A 15,401-nucleotide genomic window follows, 5' to 3' on the forward strand; every position below is an offset into this window, starting at 1 on the left:
GGTAGACGGTGGAGGGGCGGGGCTTGGGCCGAGCCCTTCCGGGTGGGCGGGGCCTGGGGGCGGGACGTAAGGGACGGGGCCATCTTAAAGGGGCCCGGCGCCCTCGTCAGCCTGCTCAAACCTTGCAGTGGCACTCTACCTCCGGGCTTTTTATTTTTCAAAAGTTTGAACCTCAAGAAAAGTTGCAAGAATAGTAAAGTATAATAAATATCCATATGCCTGTCATCAATTGCTAATATTTTGTCACATTTTATTAAGTCTCTTCATACTTATATGTAATTTTGCTCAACCATTTGAGAGTTAATTGAAGACATAGTGACGCATCAACCCTAAAAACTGCAGGTGGTCACATAAGAGAAAAGACACTATCCTTCATAACCACAGTACCACTCAGGAAATTTACCATTTACTTAATACTGTTGTCTAATACAGGGTCTTTATTCGAATTTTACCAGTTGTCCCAAAAATACTTTCTCTGTTTTTCTTTTCTTTTGACCCAGTATCCACTGCTCACACAACACAGAAGAATAAACTCCTGGGACTTCCCTGGGTGGTGCAGTGGTTAAGAATCCGCCTGCCAATGCAGGGGACATGGTTTCGAGCCCTAGTCTAGGAAGATCCCACGTGCCGCAGAGCAACTTAAGCCCGTGCGCCACAACTACTGAGCCTGTGCTCTAGAGCCTGCGAGCCACAACTACTGAAGCCCACGCACATAGAGCCAGTGCTCCACAACAAGAGAAGCCACCGCAATGAGAAGCCCGCGCACCACAACGAAGAATAGTCCCCACTCCCCGCAACTAGAGAAAGCCCGCGTGCAGCAACGAAAACCCAACGCAGCAAAAAATAAATAAATAAATTTATTTTAAAAAAAAGAATAAACTCCTAAATGATGAGCATCTAGATGTAAAAAATGAAACTGCAATTCCTAGAAGTATATGTATGGGTGAATTCCTCCATAACTTGTGTGTGGGGAAAAAAGGCCTCTAGGGGCTTCCCTGGTGGCGCAGTGGTTGAGAGTCCGCCTGCCGATGCAGGGGACACGGGTTCGTGCCCCGGTCTGGGAAGATGCCACATGCTGCGGAGCAGCTGGGCCCGTGAGCCATGGCCGCTGAACCTGCGCGTCCGGAGCCTGTGCTCCGCAACGGGAGAGGCCACAACAGTGAGAGGCCCGCGTACCGCAAAAAAAAAAAAAAAGGCCTCTAACTATGACTCAAAACCCAAATGCAATAAAAGATTAGTACATTTGACTACATAAAACTTGCGAAGTCAAAAGACAAGTGACAAACTGGGAGAAGATATTTATAACATGTATCATGGATAAAGGGCCATTCTCACTAATATATGAATAACCCTTTAAATTTGAGGGGAAAATGTGAAAACCAGATAGAAAAATGGACGAAAACTATGAACGGACAATTCATGAAAAAAGATGTTAAAATGATCTTTAGGGGCTTCCCTGGTGGCGCAGTGGTTGAGAGTCCGCCTGTGGATGCAGGGGGCACGGGCTCGTGCCCCGGTCCGGGAGGATCCCACATGCCGCGGAGCGGCTGGGTCCGTGAGCCATGGCCGCTGAGCCTGCGCGTCCGGAGCCTGTGCTCCGCAACGGGAGAGGCCACAACAGTGAGAGGCCTGCGTACCGCAAAAAAAAAAAAAGATCTTTAAACATGGAAAATGCTCACTTCGTTTACCATAAGAGAAAAGGACAGTGGTGTTGGGCTGGGGGCAGGGAAGTGGGTTTGGTGGCCATAGCACTGGGAGGAGAAAGGCCTTGATTTGGGGGGCAGTAGTTTGTGGGAGATGGGAAGGATGTTGAGAGATAAGTGTCTTGTCTCCTTCAAGCCTCAAAAGGGCCTGCAGCAAGTAAGTAGGCTGATGGGATTCTACCCTGGGCCTCTTTGCCTCTGAATTCTAAGCATTTAATTTCTTAGCTATATGGACTCCTATAAACCTGGCTTTGGAAGCTAGTGAACCATTGTGGATCTCAGCCTGCGTGGAGAAAATGTTCAAATGGCCGTGGGTCATCAAGAACAAAAAGATTCTCCTTGAGTGATGAGAAACCTCCAGAATACTCCCAGCTGAGCCCTGAACCCGAGCAGCAGCCCCCTACCCCAACTTGGGCCAGGTGACCCTCACTGCAGCTGTAATGATCCCAGTCCCAGAGAAAGAGCCTCACCATCAGGGGTTACAATCCCACCCGAGAGCCTGGCAGACATAGAAACCCCTCAGCTACAGCCCCCAAGGTCCCCATTGATTAGCCCAGCCCTTGGGCCTTGGCTGAAATGAAGACTCCAGTCTAATAACTATCATGATTTCAAAGTAGTGATAAGTCAAAGATTAGTGTGTTTAGCCACTGTGATTCCAGGTTTGTCTGTTGCAGCGGCTGGCATTAAATACCCTGACACCTTCAGACCCCAAAGTTAGAAGAGAGCAAATCACACTGGTAGAGAGTAAATGATGGGCTGTCATGCCTTCAATTAAAAACAAAAAAGCAAGCTAACATGTACTGAAGTTATTATGAACCAGACATTGTTCTGAGCACTCAACGTTCATTAAATCATTTAATCCTCATACTCCACACCTAGGGGACAGGTATCTATTATTCATCATCCCCATTTTACAGATGAGAAAGCAGAGCTACAAAAAAGTAAAGTAACTTGCCCAACATCACACAACTAGGAAGAGTAGAAGCTAGGATTTCAACTCAGACAACCAGACTCCAGGGCCCATGTGTTCATTCCTTACCTAAAAATGGCAAATGCAGGATCCACTGAAATGCTGCCACTGGGGTGTGCAAGGCACAAACAGGATCTGTCAGTGACTGCAGCCACAGTGAAACTGCTGAGGAGAAGGGCAAAGGAGCAATGTAGGGGCTCAGAAGTTCTCAGCTGGGTAACTACGATAGGTTGAATAATGTCTTTCCAAAGATGTCCACATCCTGATCTCCACAAGTGACAAATATGTTACCGCACATGGCAAAAAGAACTTTGCAGATGTGATTAAGTTAAGGACCTTGACATGAGGAGATTGTCCTGGATTATCCAGATGGTGGGCCCAATGTAATCGCAAGCATCCTTAGAAGAGGGAGGCAGGAAGTCAGAGTGAGGAAAGGCGGTGTGATTGGAAGATGCTACGCTGCTGGCCTTGAAGATGGAGGAAGGGGCCACAAGCCAAGGAACACAGTGGCCTTTAGAAGCTGGAAAATGCACAGAAACAGACTCTCCCTTGAAGACTTCAGAATGAATGCAGTCCTGCCAACACCTTGACTTTAGGATTTCTGACCTTCTGAACTGTAAGATAATAAATTTGTATTGTTTAAAGCCACTAAGTCTGCGGTCATTTGTTACAGCAGCAATAGGAAATGCATACAGTGGCCTTGGGCAAGGCTTTTTGACTTTCTGGACCTCCAGAGCCTCATCCATATAATGAGAAGAATGATATCTGTCTCCCTTGCCTGTGGGGATACTTAAACAAGACGATAAATGTGAAAAGGCTTGGAAAGTATCCTATAAATGAGGATTGAATTTTCCAACCCATTTCAGGATACCCTTGACCTCTCTCTCTTTTTTTTTTTTTTTTTTAGCTGTATGTGGGCCTCTCACTGTTGTGGCCTCTCCCGTTACGGAGCACAGGCTCCGGACACGCAGGCTCAGCGGCCATGGCTCATGGGCCCCAGCCGCTCCGTGGCATGTGGGATCTTTCCAGACCGGGGCACATACGCGTGTCCCCTGCATCGGCAAGCAGACTCTCAACCACTGCGCCACCAGGGAAGCCCACCCTTGACCTCTCTTACTGGCTGTTAGCTTTGGGGTTGAGAGCTCCTCCTCTTCCCTCTCTCCTTCCACCCCCGCTCTCTGCTGGGGAAATCTCCACAGTCTCCCGCCTGCAGAGTCAGCTTCTAGAACAGCAGATGGCTGTCCCGGTGTCAGAGGGTTGGCCAGAGCCCAGGCTGGGAGGCCATGGGACAGAGCCAGATTGTCACATCAGAGAGGACAAAGGCTGGTGGTGGCCACTTCTTCCCCTGTAACTGGGCTGCCCTGTCTACCTGACCAGCTAGGGTCTCCCAGATAGCCTGTTCATGGTCAAGGGCACTGGGCAAGCCATGAAAGCTAAGCCTGCAAAGGAGACCCAAGCCAACTCTCCACACACTTGGTTTGCTTTATCGAACTCTTGCCTCTACCAAGTTTAAGTCATCCATTGGTTCACTCCTCAGCGTTTAAGAAGCATCAAGTACACACCAGCGCTGTTGGTTGCCTACCCAGCAGTAATTCCTCTATTTTCCCTTGCTACCCAAATTCATCCACTTGGTGTCAGGGGATGAGTCTTGATTGGTCTAAGCCAATTCTGGCATCCTGTGTCCCCTTTCCAGTGATTGGTCTAGAGGTGGACATGTGACCTTATTCTGGCCAATTAAACATAGAGAGCAGTCTTCTAAGGGATTCTGGGAAGACTGTCTTCCAGTCTATTCCCAGACTCTCTATTAAGAGAGAGACGGGCAAAGAAAAGACCTTTTTTATATTCTTTTCCCTGGCCACTGCTCTGGACAGTATTGTTGTCTGAGATTGTGATTTCTGGAGTTCAGCAGCCATCTTGTAACCTTGAGGTGACAATGCCAAGGCTGAAATATCAACACATCTAGGACAGAAAAGCAGAAGGATGAAAGAACCTTGAGAGCTGGGATGGGTAATTGTATGTGTTCCCTTGGCCTGGCTATAGTGCCCACATGTTTGGTTATACACCAGTTGAGATGTTGCTGTGAAGGTATTTTTAGATGTGATTAGCATTTAAATTGGAAGACTTTGAGTAAAGCAGATTACTTTCCATAATGAGGGTGGGCCTCATCCAATCAACTGGAGAGAGAGAGAGAAAGAAAGTAAATACGGTAAAATGGTAACATTTGGAGACTCTGAGTGAAGGATATACAATAATTCATTGCATTCTTTGCAACTTCTCTTTAAGTCCAAAATGAATTTTTTTAAATAATTTTCTTTTTATTTATTTATTATTTATTTATGTTTGGCTGCATTGGGTCTTCGTTGCTTCACGTGGGCTTTCTCTAGTTGCGGTGAGTGGGGGCTACTCTTCGTTGCGGTGCACGGGCTTCTTATTGCGGTGGCTTCTCTTGTTGCAGAGCACAGGCTCTAGGCGTGTGGGCTTCAGTAGTTGTGGCACACGGGCTCAGCAGTTGTGGCTCGCGGGCTTAGTTGCTCCGCAGCATGTGGGATCTTCCCGGACCAGGGCTCGAACCCGTGTCCCCTGAATTTGCAGGTGGATTCTTAACCACTGTGCCACCAGGGAAGCCCCTCAAAGTGAATTTAAAATAAAAATTTAAACAAAAAAGAAAAAGGGGGCTTCCCTGGTGGCGCAGTGGTTGAGAGTCCGCCTCCCGATGCAGGGGACACGGGTTCGTGCCCCGGTCTTGGAGGATCCCACATGCCGCGGAGCGGCTGGGCCCGTGAGCCATGGCCGCTGAGCCTGCGCATCTGGAGCCTGTGCTCCGCAACGGGAGAGGCCACAACAGTGAGAGGCCCACATACCGCAAAAAAAAAAAAAAAAGAAAAAAGAAAAAGGGAGCCAGGTACAAACTTGATTTGTTTGATACAAATGCCTGAGCTTTCCTTGGGAGCCCAGGGTTGGAGTACCAGCTCCCAGAAACCCAGAGATGATCTCAGGTCAGTCACGGGCCCTTTCATACTCAAAACCAGTCCTTTTTCAACAAAGGTGGCATGAGGATTAATCCCTCTGAGCCATGAGAATCCTTTGCGAACTGTACAGCATCACATACACACCAGGAGGGAGAGTTGTGGTAGTGATGCTTTTATTACAGCAAATACTCCCTCCCTCATTTTTACTTTGGGAGGATTTGGATTTTCATAAATAGGATTTGCTGGAAGCTATGTGTGCCCATAGGAAGGCAGAATAGGACACTGGCTTCAAATCCTGGCCACTATTTAGTGGCCATCTGACCTTGAGCATGCAACTTGAGTTTTCTGTGCTTCAGTTTCACCATCTGTTAAATGGGGATAGTAATATTATATCTCATAGCATTGTTGTAAAACTTAAATGGGTTAAAATATATGTTAAAAAGTGGAGGACGGCGCCCAGCACAGGCATAATGCTCTGTGACCATTAGCTGTCATCATCACCACCATCATCACCAAGATTAATAGGATTGCTGTCAAGATCCTGGGCTGTAGAGAGACACACAACTAAGTTTGAGCCCTTGATGTAAATATTACTGGCTGGTGACATTGAAGTTAGTTACTTGTCCCTCCAACCTCTGTGCCTCAGTTTCCTCATCTGTAACTGTGGATGATGCTAACACTTTCACTTGCTAACATGAGGATTAAATGACGGCAAACATGGAACCCACTTAGTCTGGTACTGGGCACACATAAGCCTTCACTGAATGGTCAGGAGGAAAATTACCTGGAACACCCATGAGGATGGTTACTATCAACAAAATAGGGAATAACAAGTGTTGGTGAGGATGCAGAGAAATTGGAACCCTTGTGCACTGTTGGTGGAAGTGTAAGATGGTGCAGCTGCGGTGGAAAACAATACAGCGGTTCCTCAAAAACTGAAAGTAGATTTACCAAATTGTATTAGTCAGTCCAGGCTGCCATAACAAAATACCATAGACTGGGGGGCTTAAACAACAGAAATGTATGCCCCGAAGTCTAAGATCAGGGTGCCAGTTTGGTGAGGTTCTGGTGAGAGCTCTCTTCCTGGCTTGTAAATGACCACTTTCTCGTTGTGGCTTCATGTGGCCTTTCCTCAATGTGTGAATGAAGACCAGGAGAAGAGAGAGAGAACTCTGACTCTTCCTCTTTTTATAAGGCCAGCAGTCCTATCAGATCAGGACCCCAATATGACCTTGTTCGACCTTAATTACCTCCTAAAAGCCATGTCTCCAAATAGAGTCACATTGTGGGGTTAGGGCTTCAACAAATGAATTGGGGGAGGGGGAAGAGACACAAGTCAGTCCATAGCACATATGATCCAGCAATTCCACTTCCGGGTATAGACTGGAAAGAATTGAAAGCTGGATCTCAGATATTTGCACACACATGTTCATAGCAGTACTATTTACAATAACCAAGAGGTGGAAGCAAACAAAATGTGGTGTGTACATACAGTGGAATATTACTCAGCCTTAAAAAGGAAGGAGATTCTGACACAGGCTACAGTATGAAAGAATCCTGGGGAAATTATGCTAAGTGAAATAAGCCAGTCACAGAAAGACAACTACTGTATGAGGCCATTTATAGGAGGTCCCTAGAGCAGTCAAATTCATAGAGACAAAGTAAAACGGTGATTGCCAGGGCCTGCGGGGGGTGGGGAGCAATGGGGAGTTGTTTAATGGGTATAGAATTTCAGTTTTATGAGATGAAAACGTTCTGACGATTGGTTGAACAACAATTTGAATATGCTTAACACTACTGAGCTGTATGCTTACAAAGTGGTTAAGACGATAAATTTTATGTTATGCGTTTTTACCACAACAAAAATAAAATGAATTACCTGGAAATCCCTCCAGCATTAGAGCAATGACCCAAAATAGGCCACCAGGGGGCGCTATGCTTCCATTTCTATTCACAGCCCTCCCCGCCGTTCCCTCCCCGGGACGAAACTGGCGGTTTCTAGAGGGAGGAAAAAAATGCACTAGGATCCTGGAGAAAGTCAGAGCTCCTCTCTGCTCCCCGCCTTCCCCAGATGGACCAGCTCTGCATAAACCCCAGAGCTGCACCGCATCCCTGCCACGTGCCCGCCACAGCCGACTCTGAACCCCGTTCTTTCTCTGGGTCCCTTCCCTCTGTGCTGGAGACACAGCGGGTCCTGGATGGAGTGCGTCCACCACGCCGAGCTGCCCGCGGGCCTCCAGATTGCCCAGGGGCTGGAGAAGAGGGAGAAGTGACAAGGACTCACCTGCCCCAAGTTACCCAAAGATGAGAGGACACACCAATGGAAATGAGGCAGAGACCTCCTATCCCAGGTGCAGGGGCTTCACCGTCGACCAGACATGGGGTTTTCCCACTCGGCCGCTCACTTTGTATGTCATAACCTCCGTGGGTCTCAGTCTCCTCATCTGTAAAATCTATATTAATACCCAGGAGGATGGAAAGAAGTTAATAAAATCCTTAATGCTTAAAAAGCACTCAGTAGATGGGCTAATTACCATTCCATGCCCCGTATCTGATGCTGGCCTGGGTCTCCTCCCATCTCCAGGTGGTTTTCTACTGCACAGCATCCACTCTCGAGTTTGCACTTATCTCTTGAGAAACCTCTCCCAAAGTAACCTGCACCACGGTCTCCTGGACCAGACAGGGTCAGTGATTTAACCAAGTAGGACTCACTGGGTTGCAAGTAATAGAAACTCAGTTAAACTACCTCAAGGAAACTGAAGTGTCTCATGGAATCCAAGAAAAAAATCGAACAGCAAATTGCTGAGAAGAGCAGATCCAGGATCTGGGCTCTTCGGGGAACCCTGGACCATCCTCCCTGTCCCCTCCCCGAAGCCTGCTTTATTCTCTCCTCCATGCAGGACAAGTGCCCACACTCCCTCCCTCCAGCCCACGGACCCTGCTGCCATTCCTAGAGCATGCCAAGCACACTCCCACCTCAGGGCGTTTGCACTTGCTTTGCCCTCTGCCTAGGACACCCTTCCCTACATCTCTCCTGTGGTTCACTACCCCCTCCTTCAAGTCTTGGCTCAGAGGTCACCCCAGTGGCGCCTTCCTTGATTAACTGATTGAAAATTGCAAACTGGGACTTCCCTGATGGTCCAGTGGTTAAGATTCTGCACTTCCACTGCAAGGGTCTCCATTGTAAGGGGCACGGGTTCAATCCCTGGTTGGGGAACTAAGATCCCACATGCCAAAAAAAAAAAAAAAAGAAAGAAAATTGCAATCCACCTCCCACCAGCAGCATGCTCTAGCCCCTCTCCTGCTTGCTTGTTTTTTTTCTTTAACCCAAGTTCACAAAAAAATAAAGAGGGGGTAATCATAACCCTCGATTCATAGCTTACTCTCATCAGCATTTAATTTTTAAATTTAATAATATAATAAACACCTGTGAAACCACCACTCGAAACAAAAACTATAGCCTTGACAATAACCTGCATCTAACCAGATGGTTCTCCCGGCCCCATCATAACCCCCTCACCATAATCTTCATCCTGAATCCTATAGTGATTCTTCCCTTGTTTCCTCTTTATAGTTTATTATTGCATATGTGTGTGTATGCTTTTAGTTGCTTTTAACTTGATAGGAAGGATACCGTGTTTACGTAATGGGACATTTTTCATTGGATATTCTATCTCAGAGATCCATCCACATTGCAATGTGTGGTTATATTTCCTGTGTTTTGACTGCCAAGTAATATTTCATCATGGGAATTTACTCATTTGCTCTCCCATAGATGGGCATGTGGGTGTTTCCCAATTTTGGCCACTTAGTCGATAGCGCCCCTATGAATATTCTTCCATGTAATTCCTGGTGTAGATGGGCCAGCATTTCTCCACAGTGCATACTTCGGAGTAGAATTGCTGGGTCGTAGGATACGTACATGCTCGGCTTTAGGAGATAAAGCCAGACTGTTTTCCAACATGGTAGCACCAATTCACACCCCCACCAGCAATGTTAAGAAGGCTTTATTTTTCTCCACAGCACTTACACTTTCTGATATACTATGTATTTTACTTATGTCTTTGTTTACTGTCTATCTCTGCCCTCCACCCCACTAGAATGTCAGCACCAGGAGGGCAGAGGTTTTTGACTCTTTTGCTCATTATTGTATTCCCAGTGCCTAGATCAGTGTGTGGCACATAGTAGATGCTCGATAAACATCTTCTGATTGGACGAACAAGCGGATGGCCCAAAACGAGAGCTGAGAGCTCATACTATGTATTATCGGCCCAATTACCTGGGCTGATTTAACCCTCTCTCAGTTTCAATCGCCCCAATTCAGGAAAGGACAACTGGCCAAAAACTACTGATGCCAGGACCCCCAGTCCAACTAAATCAGAGTTCCTGAGGGTGGGACTTGGGACATGGATAGTTTTTAACCACTCCCCAGGAGATTCTCCTGTGCATCCAGAGTGAGGCCCAGAGCTCTAAGGTAAGCCATTTGTCTCACTCAGAGATACTCAAGCCCCACACAAGTCCTGCTGGATCCAAATTTTAGGGTGAGGCTCAGGGATCTGTGTTCACCTGGCAGCAACCCCACGACCTGGACATGTGGCCATCAGAGCAGCTCCCACACCGGCCGCTGTGCCTGTGGACACTCCTCACCCACCAGGGCCAGCTGTGTATGTTACCATTCTGGGGTTTCTCTAATTCCACCACCAGTTCTCAGCTGGCAGCGAATGACCTTGTACCACTCGCCACCCCACCTGCATCCTGCAGGCCAGAGGAAGTCCCCTGTTTTCAGCAGAACGCTCTGAGTTCCAGGGGCCCTGTTTCAGTCCCCAAGACACCCAAACAATCTTTCTTGCTCTGTTTCTTATTTCCCACTTAAACTTTCCCCCCGCTGCTGTAGGAAAGGTCACAGCTGGTCCACGCACCAGGATGTAGGGAGCTGGAAAGAAGAATTCGGAAAAGTCTTAACTCACTTGGCTCTTCCGGGTGGAGGGCAGGGGTGACATCTGCCTCCCAGGACTCATGCCCCGATTATACATGACCTTGGTATGGTCTTCAGGGTCACCCATCCTGTTCTGTGTCCCAGAGAAAACGGTTCCGACATCTTCACTTCCCCCTCTGGGGCACTTAGCCCAGCACTGGGCACACAGTAGGTGCTCAATAAAGTCTAGTTACTGTCAGGCTCTTTCAGACACAACTCAGATTACATTAAATCCCCTTCAGTAACTCCCCATGGCTCTCAGGATAAAAATCCCAAACCCATGCTAGGCTCTGCATGGTGGCCCTGCCCACCTCGACTTGCCCCACGCTCACCCCTGATCCATTCTCAGTGGCCAATGCAGCCTCCTCTCTGTTGCTTTAACACACCAAGCTCTTTCCCACCTCTGGGGCTTCGCACATTCCTGCTCCTCCTCCCACTGGCTTAGCCACATTAAGACTATGGATCCTTCGGGGAGTAGCTGAAATGTCACCTCTTCTGAGAAGCCCTCCCTGACTCCCCAGACCTAGTAGGACCCCTGGTAGAGGCCCTCATGATATCCTGAACTTCTTCATAGCTCTTGCAAAATTTTAATCATACTTTATGTGATTCTTTGATTCACAGCTCACTCTCCCACTAGACTCTGAGAAACAGGAGAGCAAGAACCATGCTATTTGGGTTATCTCTGTGTCTCCACAGATAGCCTAGTGCCTGGCTCATGGGCTGGGTCTGGTATTTTTTGGATGGATAGATGGACAGATAGATGAGTGGATAGATGGATGGAGGGATGGGTAGGTAGGAGAAAGGGAGGGAGGGAGGGTACTTGTACAGCTGAATGTACAGATGAGTGGATGGACGGATGGATGGATGGATGGATAGTTGGATGGACGGATGGATGGATAGGAGAACAAAAAATGAGTCATCTCTTTCTGCCATATTCCCCTGCTGCTATAATGGTGCACATGAACATCCTGGCCAATGCTCTTAAGAGCATCAACAATGCTGAGAAGAAAGAAAAACTCCAAGTTCCTTTAGGTCATGCTCCAAAGTCATCGTCTGGTTTCTAATTGTGATGATGAAGCATGGCTACATCAGCAAATTTGAAATCACTGATGATCACAGAGCAAGAAAGTCAGTGTGAAACTCACACACGGGTTAAATAAGTGGGATCAGCCTCGGATTTGACGTGTCACTCAAAGATCTGGAAAAGTGGCAGAATCATCTTTTCCCAACTCACTGTACTGATGACCTCAGCTAGTATCATGGCCTCAAAGAAGCAAGACAGAAGCACACAGAAGACAAAATCCTGGGATTCTTCTACTAGGGATGCCATACATATATACAATACATTTTTAAAAGAGTTCAGGATGGATTGCTTTTCTTCTGTTGGCTTCTCCACTGGTGTCTGAGTACCTCCCCAGTGGATTGTGAGCTCCTTGAAGGCCAGATTCCTTTCCCCTCCTTGGAATCCCTGTCTCCCAGGATGCCTGGGGAGCAGGGTTTTGTACTTCCAGACGCTCCACAATCCAGCTGAGAGGGGCCATTAGGGCCACACTGCACCAGATCCTCAGGTGGTTGCCATTCATTCGTCGCTGAACAAACACCATGGCAGTACGGTGATGCGGGTGGTGCAAAAGGGTTTGGGGTTCACATCCCAGCTCTGCCGCTCACTCCCTGTGGGAACTTGGGCAAGCCACCTAACCCCTTTGAGGTCCAGGAGATTTTTTCTACCTGTAAAATGAGGGCAATACTACCTACCCTGCAGGACAACTGTGAAGAGGAGCGAGCATTATGTAAGTGCCTTGGCACATAGTAGGCACTCAATAAACGACAATGCTTATGTAATAAACACCAGCCACACCACACAAAGATGAATAAGGCACAGTCTCTGATCTCATGGATGTCTCACTCTAGCAGAGACAGATTCCACTGAAGCGGCTAGTTGTGATATAGGGTGTCACATCAAGGTATGTGCAAAGGAACACAGAGGAAGATGGGATGAGTTCAGAGAAGGTTTCCTGGACGAGGTGACATTTAGTCAGACCTTAAATAGCATTATACAGTCTGTAGTCTTGGCTTCTTCTTTCCAACTTGCTGCTAAATTTCCATGTGACCTTGAGCCAGTTTCTTCTCTACCCTGAGGTCCAGATCCCCTTCTGTAACATAAGGTTGTTCAGCATCAGCTCCAAATCTTTTGGGTCACAGCCTCGTTTGAGAAAAATCTGATGAAGCCAGAGCCCTTCTAGAAAAAATGCACAGACATATAAGTTTGCCTGTAAATGGGAGGACAGGGCTCGTGGACCCCTGGAAAGCCATTGGTGAACCCTAGGCTAAAATCCCAGAGCTCAGCCATCCTGTTGGAGCGGTAGCACTGCAGAGCTGGCTCTATACAGAGCCTCTGTCTTTAGCCTGCAGCAGGCAGAAGCAAACAGAATCATGCCCAACCTGGAAAAGCCCCTTGAGCACTGGACAGCAGGAGATAGCAGGGGTCCCGGGGCGCAGTGTCGGGGGAAGATCACTCCAGCTGTCTGGGGAGCCAGAGTTCGGTTCTGGGAAAGCTCCCCTGAGCAGTCTGCCCCTGACCTTGCCTAGTTTATCACCAGCTGCCCTGGAGAGGAAGAGGAGCGTGGGCTGCACTGGACAGGCTCCCAAACAGGCCAGTGACCTCCATCTGCCACCCAGGCTGGAGTTCCCGGACGCATCCTTCATCTTCCCTAATCTAAACACCCGCAGGCCCCGGGTGGTCCATTCCCCCTCCAAGATGATGTGTGTTCTCAGTTGCATTCAGCCTGCCAGAGGAGGGAGAGCTGGTCATTCCATTAACACTTGAGCTGCTGCCACCACCTGCCTCCTTTTCCATCCAGCCAACCCTCACCAAGCATTTGTCAAGCACCTGTTGTTTGCAGGCATCCCTTAATGAGATGACGGAGGGCCTACCCTTACCCTCCTCCAAGGTCTCTGCCTCCTGGCCTAGGTCCACCCCACCCTCCTGGAGGCAAGATGTTGTTGCCATCCCACTTACCTGGAGCGGGTTAGTTGCCTTGGGGGAGTGGGCTCTCGGCTGGCTAACTGGGTACCGGGAGGAGGATCAGCGCTGGGTGCTGTCTGGGCACTGCTCTAAGCTGCGGTGTGATCCTGGGCCTATTTCTTACCCTCTGTGGGCCTCAGTGGTCTCATACTTACACTTCAGATTCTATGATTCCCTCTGCCAGCCTCCCCTCACTCCCCTCCCCCAGAATAGTGGAAGGAGAAAAGAAGCCTACCCTAGAACGCTTTAAGATCTTTCTTTAAACAATCTCTGGATCGTATTCCATTCGTTCAAGCATTTATTGAGCATCTATTCTGCACCAGGCCCTGGACTGGGCAACTGGAATGTAAAGATGACTAAGATTCAAGCAGGCGTTCCAGTGGACACCCCACTCCATGCCTTGCATCCTGCTTGGGTCAGGAGACCTCGTGGGGTTCCAGGTGGGCCTAGCCGAGGATATGGGGCGCCCGGCGACTCGCGTGTCAGCGCCGCTGGCGCTTAGGGCCGCGATCTGTCTCCTCCCCTTCCTCCTTCTCCGCCCCCTCCCCCTTCCCTCCCCTGAGCACGGCCGAGGCCGCCTCCCACCCGCGGGATCCCGGCGGCCGGCAGTAGGCTCACGCGTCCGTCGGTCGGCAGGGTAGTCTGTAAGCGTGCGGAAAGCCCAGCGCCCCGGAGCGCGGCCTGGGAGGCAAAGGGCACGGAGGGGGGACAGCGGCTCCCTCCCACTCCGGGGGGAGCCCAGGAGGCGGTGGTGCTGAAGCGTGAACCGGAGAACGAGGCAGAGCAGAGGAGAGGCGGTGAGAGCGCGGGGTGCTTAGGGACCCCACCCCCGGCTCCTTTGCGAGGCCCGCGCGCGCTCTGGGGAGGTCTGGGCTGGGGAAGGAGGGCTGTTGCCCCAGGGAGGGAGGCATAGACGAACCACCTCCCGGCTTCGCCTCCTCGGTGACGCGACCCCCGAGGGGCCCTGGGCCGAGCCTGCAGCGCCGCGCATCCTGGCACATCCCCGCGCACCCTGCATCCCTCGGCCAGGAGCGGGCCCCGGGGGAGGGGAGCGCTCAGGGAGCTGAGGAGGGGGCGCAGCAGGCGAGGAGTTTCGGGAAATCGCGCCCCCGCCCCAGCCCTCCCTTCAGGCCTGCCCCAAGGGAGCGCGACCAGGCGACCCCCTTTAGCCCCCCTTGCTGCCCCCCCCCACATCGGTTCCCCATTGTTCTCAACCCATCGCTCTCCCGGGAAGGGGGGAGGGGGTGCCGCGCTCTATTCTTAAAGGGCCCTCTCCCCTTCTTGTCTCCTGGCAGGTCGCGAGCACGAGTGGGGTGGGGCGTGCCCACGGGCCCCCGCCCCCCTCTTCCCCCAGCCCAGCTCCGGAGCCGCAGGCCCGGCCGGAGGGCAGGGAGTACGCGCCGCACCCCTCCCCCGTGCGTTCTTCAGCCACCCAGGCCTTCCAGGACGCCGTGGATCGGGGACAACGGGGACAGGGACGCCCCCTTCAGCGGGAGCCGTCGGGGGGGGACGGACCTGAGACAAGGCAAGCAGCCCCACTGGAGCCAGGCGCAGGGTCTGGGGCGCAGTGGGGAGCGCAGAGGGCTGGGGCCGGGCCTCCTGGTGACAGGCCCTGCTCGGCCAGGAAGAACGGGAGACCAGCAGGAAAGAGCCCGGACCTAGAGTAGAGGCGGCTGCTTCACTCCCTTATCGGAGCCCAGGGAACCAAGGAATCTAGAGCACCGCTTTCCCCATCGTGAGAAAGACACTTGCTCTCCAG

At 50.2% G+C, this 15,401-nt stretch overlaps 1 pseudogene across 1 annotated transcript; it reads left to right on the plus strand.

Moving 5' to 3' along the window:
• Positions 1-11,567: 11,567 nt before the first annotated feature.
• On the plus strand, positions 11,568-11,938 carry LOC307062402 (small ribosomal subunit protein uS8-like; annotated as a pseudogene). The gene has a single exon. The product of its transcript is annotated as a small ribosomal subunit protein uS8-like (transcript).
• The last annotated feature ends 3,463 nt before the right edge of the window (positions 11,939-15,401 follow it).

The sequence above is a fragment of the Hyperoodon ampullatus genome (genome assembly GCF_949752795.1).
Source record: "Hyperoodon ampullatus genome assembly, chromosome: 13".
Lineage (NCBI taxonomy): Eukaryota > Metazoa > Chordata > Mammalia > Artiodactyla > Ziphiidae > Hyperoodon > Hyperoodon ampullatus.